The following is a 9,394-nucleotide window of genomic DNA, read 5'->3' as shown; positions in this document are numbered from 1 at the left end:
GGTCGCATCATTCCCACCCCAGCCCCCAGAGGGATCACAGAGTCTTAGGATGGTTTCTGAAATCTGGGGTCCACTTCTGTCTCTCTCGCCGTCATTTGGTCGGGGGCGGTATTTGGGGCAGACTCTGAAGCTCATACAAAGGGAGAGACGTGGACGTTCCTCCTTCTGGAAGGGAGGCTTGGGAGGGAGCGTTCTGGATTCACAGAAGAGTGGTAGAGGGCTGTTCCAGTGCAATCAAACAAAAATGGTCGTTACGTTGCGAGCACGTTGCCAACACAGCCAGACTCCACGCAGCCGAGCCGACTTGCTTCCAGCGGGGGCCAGATGGGCCCCTCTGCTTGGCAAGACGGGCAGCGGTGGTACCGATCTCCTTCCTTCTAACGCGGGGTACACACACATACCCCGAGCTCTGGCCTGGGGACTTCAGGGAAAACAGGGACTTCTCCGGGATTCGGAGAGAAAATAAACGCTCTCTCCTCTTGACCCCATCTGGACTCCCTCCTCCCACCCGAGAGGTGATAATTACTCAAGGCTTAACACCTCTCCTGTATCTTTATACACCCAGACCTGGGTGGGGGGGTGACGGGAATTCTCTACACACCGCGGAGAACGTTTGCCCTGGGCGTCGGGCAGGCCGGAGGAAGTCCCTTGGGTTTTGACTCTTCCTGGCTAGCCGAGAGGAAGTGGCTAGGAGGGCAGCTACCTGGGACAGAACCATGGGATCAAGACTTCGCCCTGACCCAGTCCACACCATCAGGGTTGGAAGGTTCAGCCTGGGTAGCGCTTCTTAGAGAAGAGGAAGTGGGCTTTTCTGTTTTAAGTCCCCCAAATGACACCTGCTAGCGGCTTCCCTAGCTCTTAGGACGAAGGTGGTATTTTTTTTCCAGAACTAGAAATGCCCAGCATTGTCAGTTCTCTGCTGCCCCCTTAGATACCACCTCCTGCCCCGCTTTGCTCTGGGCAACCGTCACACATTCCTTCTTTCCATGTCATGGGCCTCAGGGCCTTTGCATGTGCTATTCCCCACGTCGTGACTCTGTTTCCTTTCCCTTCCTGATCTTCACCTCTGCACCTGAGTTTAGGTCTCAGCTCAAATGTCACCTCTTTCATGAAGATTTTAAATAACATTAATATTTACCAGGGTGGACTAGAGAAATAAATTGAGGTACAAGCAGACAATGGAACATGATGAAGTTTTATAAAAGAGGGAGAGGCTCTTTCCATATGAACAGGGAATGGTTTCCAAGCAGAAAGATGAATAGAAAGAAGAAAGAAAGAGAAAAAGAAAGAAAGAAGAAAGAAAGAAGAAAGGAAAGAAAGGAAAAAGAAAAAAAGAAAGAAGCACCGAAGGAAAAGGCAGAAAGAAAGAAAAGAAAGGAAAGAAAGAAAAAGAAAGAAGGAAGGAGGGAAAGATGGAAGGAAAAGAAAGAAAGAAAAGAAGGAAAAAGGAAAGAAAAGAAAGGAAAGAAAAAAAGAAGAAAGGAGGGAAGGAAGGAGGGACAAGAAAGAAAAGGAAGAAAGAAAAAGAAAGGAAGGAAGGAAAAGAAAGAGGAAGGAAAGAAAGAAAAGAAAAAAAGAAAAGAAAGGAAAAAGAAAGAAAAAGGAAGAAGGAAGGAAGGAAAAGAAAGAAAGAAGAAAGAAAAGAAAGGAAAGAAAAAGAAAAAGAAAGAAGGATGGAAGGAAAAGAAAGAAAGAAACAAACAAACAAAGAAAAGGAAAGAAGAAAGAAAAAAGAAAAGAAAGGGAAAAAAGGAAGGAAGGAAAAGAAAGAAAAAAGAAAGAAAAGGAAGAAGGAAAGAAAAGAAAGAAAGGAAAGAAAAAGAAGGAAGGAGGGAAGGAAGGAAAAGAAAGAAAGGAAGGAAAGAAGGAAAAGAAAGAAAGAAAGAAAGAAAGAAAGAAAGAAGAAAGAAAGAAAAGAAGAAGAAAGAAGGAAGGAGTAAAGGAAGATAAAGGAAGAAAGAAAGACAAGAAAAGAAAAGAAAGGAAAAAAGAAAAGAAAGAGAAAGAAAGGAAAAAGAGAAAGAAGGAAGGAAGGAAGAGAAAGAAAGAAAAGAAGGAAAAAGGAAAGGAAAGAAAGAAGGAAGGAGGGAAGGAAGGAGGGAAAAGAAAGAAAGATAGAGAAAGGAAAGAAGGGAAAGAAAGAAAGGAAGAAAGAAAGAAAGAAAGAAAAGAAAAAGAAAGAAGGAAGGAGTGAAAGAAGATAAAGGAAGAAAGACAAGAAAAGAAAGGAAAAAAGAAAAGAAAGAAAAAGAAAGAAGGAAGGAAGAGAAAGACAGAGAGAGAGGGAGGGAGGAAGAAAAGAAAGGAAAGGAAAGGAAGGAAGGGAGGAAGAAGAAAGAGTAAAGGAAAAGAAAAACAGAATATAGTGCATATAGTCTACCATTTATGTAAAAACAGAAACATACACGTATTATAATAAATAAATAAATAAATACATAAATAAGTAACTATCTTCTGCACTGGGCATAAACTAAAACAAGACACAGAAGCAGAGTGACGAAAGTCAGCCTAGAGTTAAATGCACAGCCTCCAAGGTGTATTCCTTCCGTTTCGATCCCAGTTTGCCGCTCACTGGCTGTGTGAGTTTGGGCACATGACTTAACCGCTCTGTGCTGCTGTCCCTTCATCAGTAGAGTGGCTGCGACGACAGTGTGCAGCTCCTATTATTTTTTTGTCCTTCTTAAAAATATTGGAACCTGCAAGTAAGTATGTTACCGACTTAAAATATGTGAAAGCTAAAATAAACTGAATTTTAAAATGTACATCATCATGGTGAAAATTATATATGTATATGGGTGTGTGTGTATGATTTCATGTAAATTTTATATTTTCTGTGTACCTTTTTATAATAATATTTCACACACATTTTTAAACCTGCTTTGTCCCTTAATATTTTGAACTATAGAAAGGTTTTCAGGGTCACCCGGGTGGCTCAGTCGTTAAGCTTCCCGACCCTTGATTTCGGCTCAGGTCACGTGATCTCACCATTCGTGGGATCGAGCCCTGTGTCAGGGTCTGTGCTGAGAGCCCAGGGCCTGCTTGGGATTTTCTCTCTATCCCTTCTCTCTCTCTCTCTGCCCCTCCCTTGTTTCCATCCTCTCTCTCTTTCTCAAAATAAGTAAATAAACATTTAAAATATATAAAACCTTAACAAATCAAATTAAAAAGTTTTCAGGTATTCTGTGCCCCTTCCTTAGAGGCCACCGGTATCTACCCTGAAATATTCGATGCGCGCATTTTCGCACACGCGCGCACACACACACACACACACACACACACAGCCTTCCTCTCCTCTCCCCTGACCTGGTCCCCGGTGGAAACGTTCACTCCCCCAAAGCGCGTGACGTGAACGGCTCTCCCATGGTGCCGTGGAAACCATGGGCACAGGTGGTGGCCTGCCACGGGGCACCCCAGACACCCCGGAGCTGTGAAGCGTCAGGTGCCAAGAGCGAGCGCTCTAAATTCACCCGCGTGGCCGATGCGGTTCGACCGGGTTCCGTGGGGGAAGGACGTGGAAGGCTCCGGACGAGTCTGCCTCACGGAGCCCCGGCCCTCGCCCGAGCGCACACTGACTCGGTGCGACAAGTGGCTGAGCAGCTTTGATTAATTAAATATTTCACCCCGAGTTTGCAAAACGTCGTCTCGGCCGAGTCCGCGTAACGCCTGTGACGCTGGGCTAATTAGCTTAGCAGGTCCGCTGGCTGGTGCGCTGATGTGTGTAACTCGTAGGCAGGCAGAAAATGCCGGTTTGGGAAGGGAGGGGGAGGGTGTGGGATTTGGCTGCTGTGCCCTTTTGTATGGCACTAAGCGAAAGAATCCTCCCGGGCATCTTGAAAATATAGGAACTCCGCGTGTGTCCGCCTTACTACGTGCTAAGTAGTTTCCAGGGCTTGCCATCTCATTTAATCCTATGCATAAGGCAGCAGTTAGGACGTTTTAGTTGCAAGGCCTAGAAAACCCAACTCTGGTTGGCTTGTGCCAAAAAAAAAAAAAAAAAAAAAAAAAACGTGATTGCAAATGATGTGCTTGTCAATTACTATTGGCTTCTGGAACTGAAACGCCCCGGAGTAAACCAGCTTCAGGAATGACCGGATCCAGGACCCGGCTGTCTCCGGGGCCCTCACTGATTCCATGTCTCCGGCCTTGGTGCTTTTCTCACGCGGGGTCTCTCCTCAAGGGCACAGGTGGCTGCAACACATCTGATCTTTACTTCCTCCCAGCTTCGAATCCCAGAGAGGCAGGGTAACAGTCTCTTCCGGAAGCCAGAATCTCACGATAGCCCACTGTGTCTCAGAGGGAGGGTTCTGTGTCCATTTTCGAGCCGATCGCTGTGACCAGGGGCGGGGGAGGGGGGGGTGATGGTTTAGGCTAACCAGGGCCCCTTCCTGCAGCCAGGGTGTGCGGAAGGCCACATCCCAAACCACACGGGTAAGCACGAGAAAGAGCTGTTTCCCGACGCGAGTCAGGCTACTGCTTTTCGGAGAGGCGAATGGCTATTGACAGCGGATGTCTATAGCAGAGAGGTATTTCGAAAATCCCCACGTTACAGTTGAGAAAACGAAGAGACAGGAAGGTTAAATTACTTGTCCAAAATAACGTTATGGGTGTCTGCATTGATTTCTAGTTGGCTCTTGCTTAGAAGCCCGTGCCCTTGAAGGTGACCTCGTACGGCCTTCCCGTCTGACCCGCTTGCAAAGCCCATCTGTTTCATCACCTGATTATCATCGTTTTGATCCATCAAGTTCTCATCCGTAGGCCTTGATCTTCGGCTTTCTGCGCAGGTCACTGTGTTCGAGCGGTGGAGACGCTTGTAGGCAGAATGTATGATAGGAATCATTTTCTTACCTGATATACCACATGACCTGGTCATTTGGGAATGTTCTAAGTTTCTATGTATGTATGTATTTATTTATTTATTTATTCGTCTATTTAATTTGATTTTTTAACGTTTATTTTTGACAGAGACAGAGCATGAGCGGGGGAGGGGCAGCGAGCGAGGGAGACCCGGAATCCGGAGCGGGCTCCGGGCTCTGAGCTGTCCGCACAGAGCCGGACGCGGGGCTCGAACCCCCAAACCGTGAGTCGGACGCTCAACCGACGGAGCCGCCCAGGCGCCCCTGTTCGGAGTTTTTAAAAATTCATTCGATTTCCAAGACGAAGCGTGGAGCAAACACGTAATGATGATGGTGTCATCAGACACATCAAACACACGAAGACGGTAGGAGTCACCTCGTGCAGGGCTGCCTGTTAAGGGCGCCTACGTTCCACGCGCGAAATAGCTCCGTTAACGCAGCGGCCACGATTATGCCAGGTAGACTATTACGCAGCTAAAGAAGCAGAGGTCCAGAGAGGTGAAGCGACTTGCCCAAAGCCACATAGCAAGAAAATAACAGGGCGGAGATTCGCACCCAGTCATCGCATCGAGCTTGCGATTTCATTGGCATGGTTTGCTCGGGATAAGGCGACGTCGAGGGGAGAAAAGAGTCGTAGAAACAGAAAAATAAGTAAATCTTCGTGCCGGGGCTTATGCCACGAGACATGCCCCGGGGGAGGCACCAGGGACAAGTAGATTTACAGGCACAAATCCTTGCAGTGAGAATGAGCCTGCAGCGCCCCCTCCAGGGTAGCGCAGGGGTCTCATCTGAGGAGTAGCGGAAAAATCCGTTTGGAATGTATTGCCAGCCCACTGTGATCCCCTCACTCCCGGCTAAGGGCCCCGGTGGGCGTCTTATGCCTGGCAAGGCCGTACTCCTTGACCTTCCTCTAGATCTAGACGGTTCCCCAAGATGTGCCAGTGAGAGTTCCCTCCGTGATAATTTAGGGTTGAGAGACAGGAATCGAAACACACACACACACACACACACACACACGCACGCTCACACACTTACTCACACGCATACTGACTGACTCATCCTCTCTCAGGGTTGGACCAATGGTTGGACCATTGGTGGGACCAATGACGTGTGAAGTTGGGCACCGTGGGGTGGCCCACGATGCGGGGAAAGACCTGGAGTCTGTTTCCAGTGAAAGGGAAAGGAGTAACAGCAGCCGGCGGAGAGCAACAGAGGCAGGGGTGGGCAAGGGCCCCCCTGGGTCCCTGAGGGCCTTTTTCCCTATTTTCCCTTGCACAAGCTCAGGTGCATTCCGATCTTATGGCTCCCCCCAAACCGCCTTAGAATGATTCATTCTGCCTGAGCAACCTCAGTCAGATTTCCATCACTTACAACCCCGTGAGTCTGACCCACCCACCTGGCTTGGCCTTCAGCGCCCAGCTTCTCTGCCCAGAACTGGGCCAAGTCCACAGACAAAGGGATGTTCGGGGGAGGGGGGGAAATCCCTTCCCGGCAGACCTTCTCTCTAACTCTCACACTCAGCTGGCACTGAGGTTTCAGACGGTGGCCCGCGGGAGCCCTGCCCGATGGGGCCAGGCAAACCAGCGTGGACGTCTTCCCCCCCCCCGGCCTGAGGTCAGCGAAACCCAGGCCAGCGATTTCCCTCTGTCAGCAGCCCGATTGATCATTTTCTCAGGCTGCCTGGGTTACTCCGGTTCCCGAGCCTCAGATGTTCGCGGTGGAAGCCTGTCTGTCTCTCCTCCTGGATGCCCTGGGGCCTTGTTAAACCCCTCTCTTCGGCTCAAGAAGTCAATGTCCAGCCTAAGAAATGGCCCCATTGCATAATCCATCTGGGGGGTGTGGGGCAATATTCAAATCCCTGGTGTGGACACCGGAGTCTTGCTGTCTCTCTTTAGGGCTGATAGTTAAAAATTCATGGTTATTTTCAAAGGAGAAAAAAAATGCTTCAACTCCTTTCCTATTTGCAAACGTTCCCTTTTCTGATTCAAAATCAAACTTTTGTCTAGACAGGCGAGGGCTTTTTTTCTTTTCTTCTTCTTTTTTTTTTTTTTTTGCTGATATATCTTGCCAGCTCAGAAACCTTGAGGTTTTCCAAATGCAACACCCCCGCCCCTTCCTGGCGGCCGGTCTCCAGCACCCTGTTCCTCCCAAACACATCCTCTAGGCAGCTCAGAGCAGACCCAACTGGGTGGAGAAGACCGAGGTGGACATTGGCACGTTCCTCCTTTGGCTTGGCCATCTTCCTTAGCAAGTTATCTGCACTGGCAGGCCGTGCTAACCATCTGGCCAGTCGAGCTCTGCTTCAGTGTCTGAAACAGCTATCGAAAGCCGTCCTCGTCGCCCAATAGCGGCTGCTGTGTTTTTCTTCCCGTCTTCCAAGGAATACGTGTCCATCGTAGAAAAATTAGTAATTGGATAAACCCTAAATAGACTAGATACCCCATCTCATAATCCTATCCTTCTAAAAGTTTTCTTTCTGTCTGTCTCTTTCCCTACACACACACATGCGCGCACGCAAAACTTCTACCCATAGGAGTCTCAAAGTCTTATCCTGAACCTTGATAAGTCTCAAAACTTACCCCGGACCTTGGCGGGTTGAGCAATGCAAAGTCGTTATCTCACAGCTTCTGTGGGCCACCAGGAATTCAAGAGCAGCTTGTCTGAGCAGCTGTGGTACAGGATCTCTCATTGTAGTCAGAAGCTGGCTGGGGCCGCAGTCTCATCTGAAGGCTGGACTGGACCTGGACGCTGGGCTGTCAAAATGGCACACGCACGTGGCGGTTGAGTTGGTACTGGCCGTCGGCGGGAGACCTCGGTTTCTCGCCCGTGGTCTCTTTCCTTCCGTAGGGTGCTTAGGTGTCTTCGCAGCATGGCAGTCGGCTTCTCCCGGAGCGAGCGATCCAAGCCAGCAAAGCAGAAGCGGCCGTGGTGTTTTCGACTCACGCGTGAAGTCATACTTGACCGCTTCTGCCACGTTCTGCTGGCCACGCCGACCAACCTTGGTGCGCTGTGGGAGGAAACTATCCAAGGTGAGGAGGCGAGGGTCATTAGAGGCCGTGTTGGTGGTCGGCTACCATTGTACAAATCTGTAACATCCTGTAATGCGGACACTTTTAAAAAGCTGACATTGTAGCATATATACCAGCTCACCAGCCTTGTGAGTGGGTCACCTTGGAGCGATTCGGCAGACCACTTTGGAGCAGTGAGGCCTTGAGAAGGAGGTTACAGTCCCAACAACGTCTGACGGCGACTTCATGGGAAATTCCGAGCCGGAACGGCCGAGCCGAGCCACTCTCAAGTTCCTGCCCTACAGAAATTGTGAGACAATAAACGTCTCTTATTTTTTAAGCTGCGAAGTTGCCGTGACTTGCTGTTTTCAGGATCAGTGGATCGTGATCACCTCCGACCTTAAATTTTATAGCATCATTTTTAGCAGGTCCCTTGGGGTGTGGTTAGAAATGTGTGTGGACATTTCAGGTGGCCCCAATAACTGGCCGACACTCAAGAATTGCAGGGGGGGAGTGGGTAAGACAGCTGTGAGAGATTATTGCTGGCCCCCGTATTTCAAGCTCTCTTCTTGAGAGCAGTTGAGGGATTACACTTTTCCCGCTCACCTGAACTTAATGGCGGGCATGTGACTCGCTTGGCCTGTGAAATGTCAGAGAAAGGGACAAATATCACTTCCAGGTGGAAGCATTTAATTGGCAGTGCTCAGCTTTTGTTGTTTTAAGCTGCGGAGCCGAGAGTGGGGTTTTTTTGTTATCGCAGCACAACGCAGTTCACCCTGACTAACACAGGGTGTGGGACAGAAGGAGAGCTGGGGTTCCTTCGAGCCGGAGCCGGGAAGCACCTGCTGTCAGATCCATTCTGTGGCCTTCCTTTGCTCTACTCTGTGTCTCGGGGGATCGCCCCTGCAAGCTGTCGCCACCAGCTCTTCCCATCACTTTGTTTCTGCGGGTGGGACTCATGATGTTGTGGAGGGCGGGAGACGAGAGGTCGTGATATGTCTTCTCCTCCATTTAAAAAAAAACTTTTTTTAATGTTTATTTGTTTCTGAGACAGAGAGAGACAGAGCACGAGCAGGGGAGGGGCAGAGAGAGAGGGAGACGCAGAACCAGAAGCAGGCTCCAGGCTCTGAGCCATCAGCACAGAGCCCGATGCGGGGCTCAAACTCACAAACCGCGAGATCGTGACCTGAGCTGAAGTCGGACGCTCCACCGACTGGGCCACCCAGGCGCCCCTCTTCTCCATTTTTGGCTCAGGCGCTAACCCTAGTGGGAACTGTGTCTTCTCCTCGTCTTCAGTGCCCTGCCAGGCCTGCTGGGGTTCCAGCTCCCACTAGGAGAGCCCAACCCGGTGGTGACATCTCCTCTTCTGCTCCTCCAGCCTGGGGGTGGCGGTGACCCCCTTGCTGTTGCTGGCCTCTGCTTTCCTCACCATCCGCCTGGGCTTCTCGGATCTTCCATACCTTGCGTAACCAGTTCCCCGCATCAAAGGCCCTCAGTTTCCATCCACAGTTGGACCCTGGCCGATACCGAGGG

At 49.7% G+C, this 9,394-nt stretch overlaps 1 long non-coding RNA gene across 1 annotated transcript; it reads left to right on the top strand.

The window, feature by feature from the left end:
• Positions 1–5,029: 5,029 nt before the first annotated feature.
• LOC123381371 lies at positions 5,030–8,209 on the top strand. The gene is made up of 2 exons (XR_006588252.1): positions 5,030–7,882; positions 7,987–8,209. It is a non-coding gene; the product is annotated as an uncharacterized LOC123381371 (long non-coding RNA).
• Positions 8,210–9,394: the final 1,185 nt, after the last annotated feature.

This window comes from Felis catus, chromosome D3 (genome assembly GCF_018350175.1).
Source record: "Felis catus isolate Fca126 chromosome D3, F.catus_Fca126_mat1.0, whole genome shotgun sequence".
In the NCBI taxonomy this organism is placed as follows: domain Eukaryota; kingdom Metazoa; phylum Chordata; class Mammalia; order Carnivora; family Felidae; genus Felis; species Felis catus.
The sequence above is the reverse complement of the archived record's forward strand: the minus strand, read 5'-3'. Positions and strand labels throughout refer to the sequence as shown.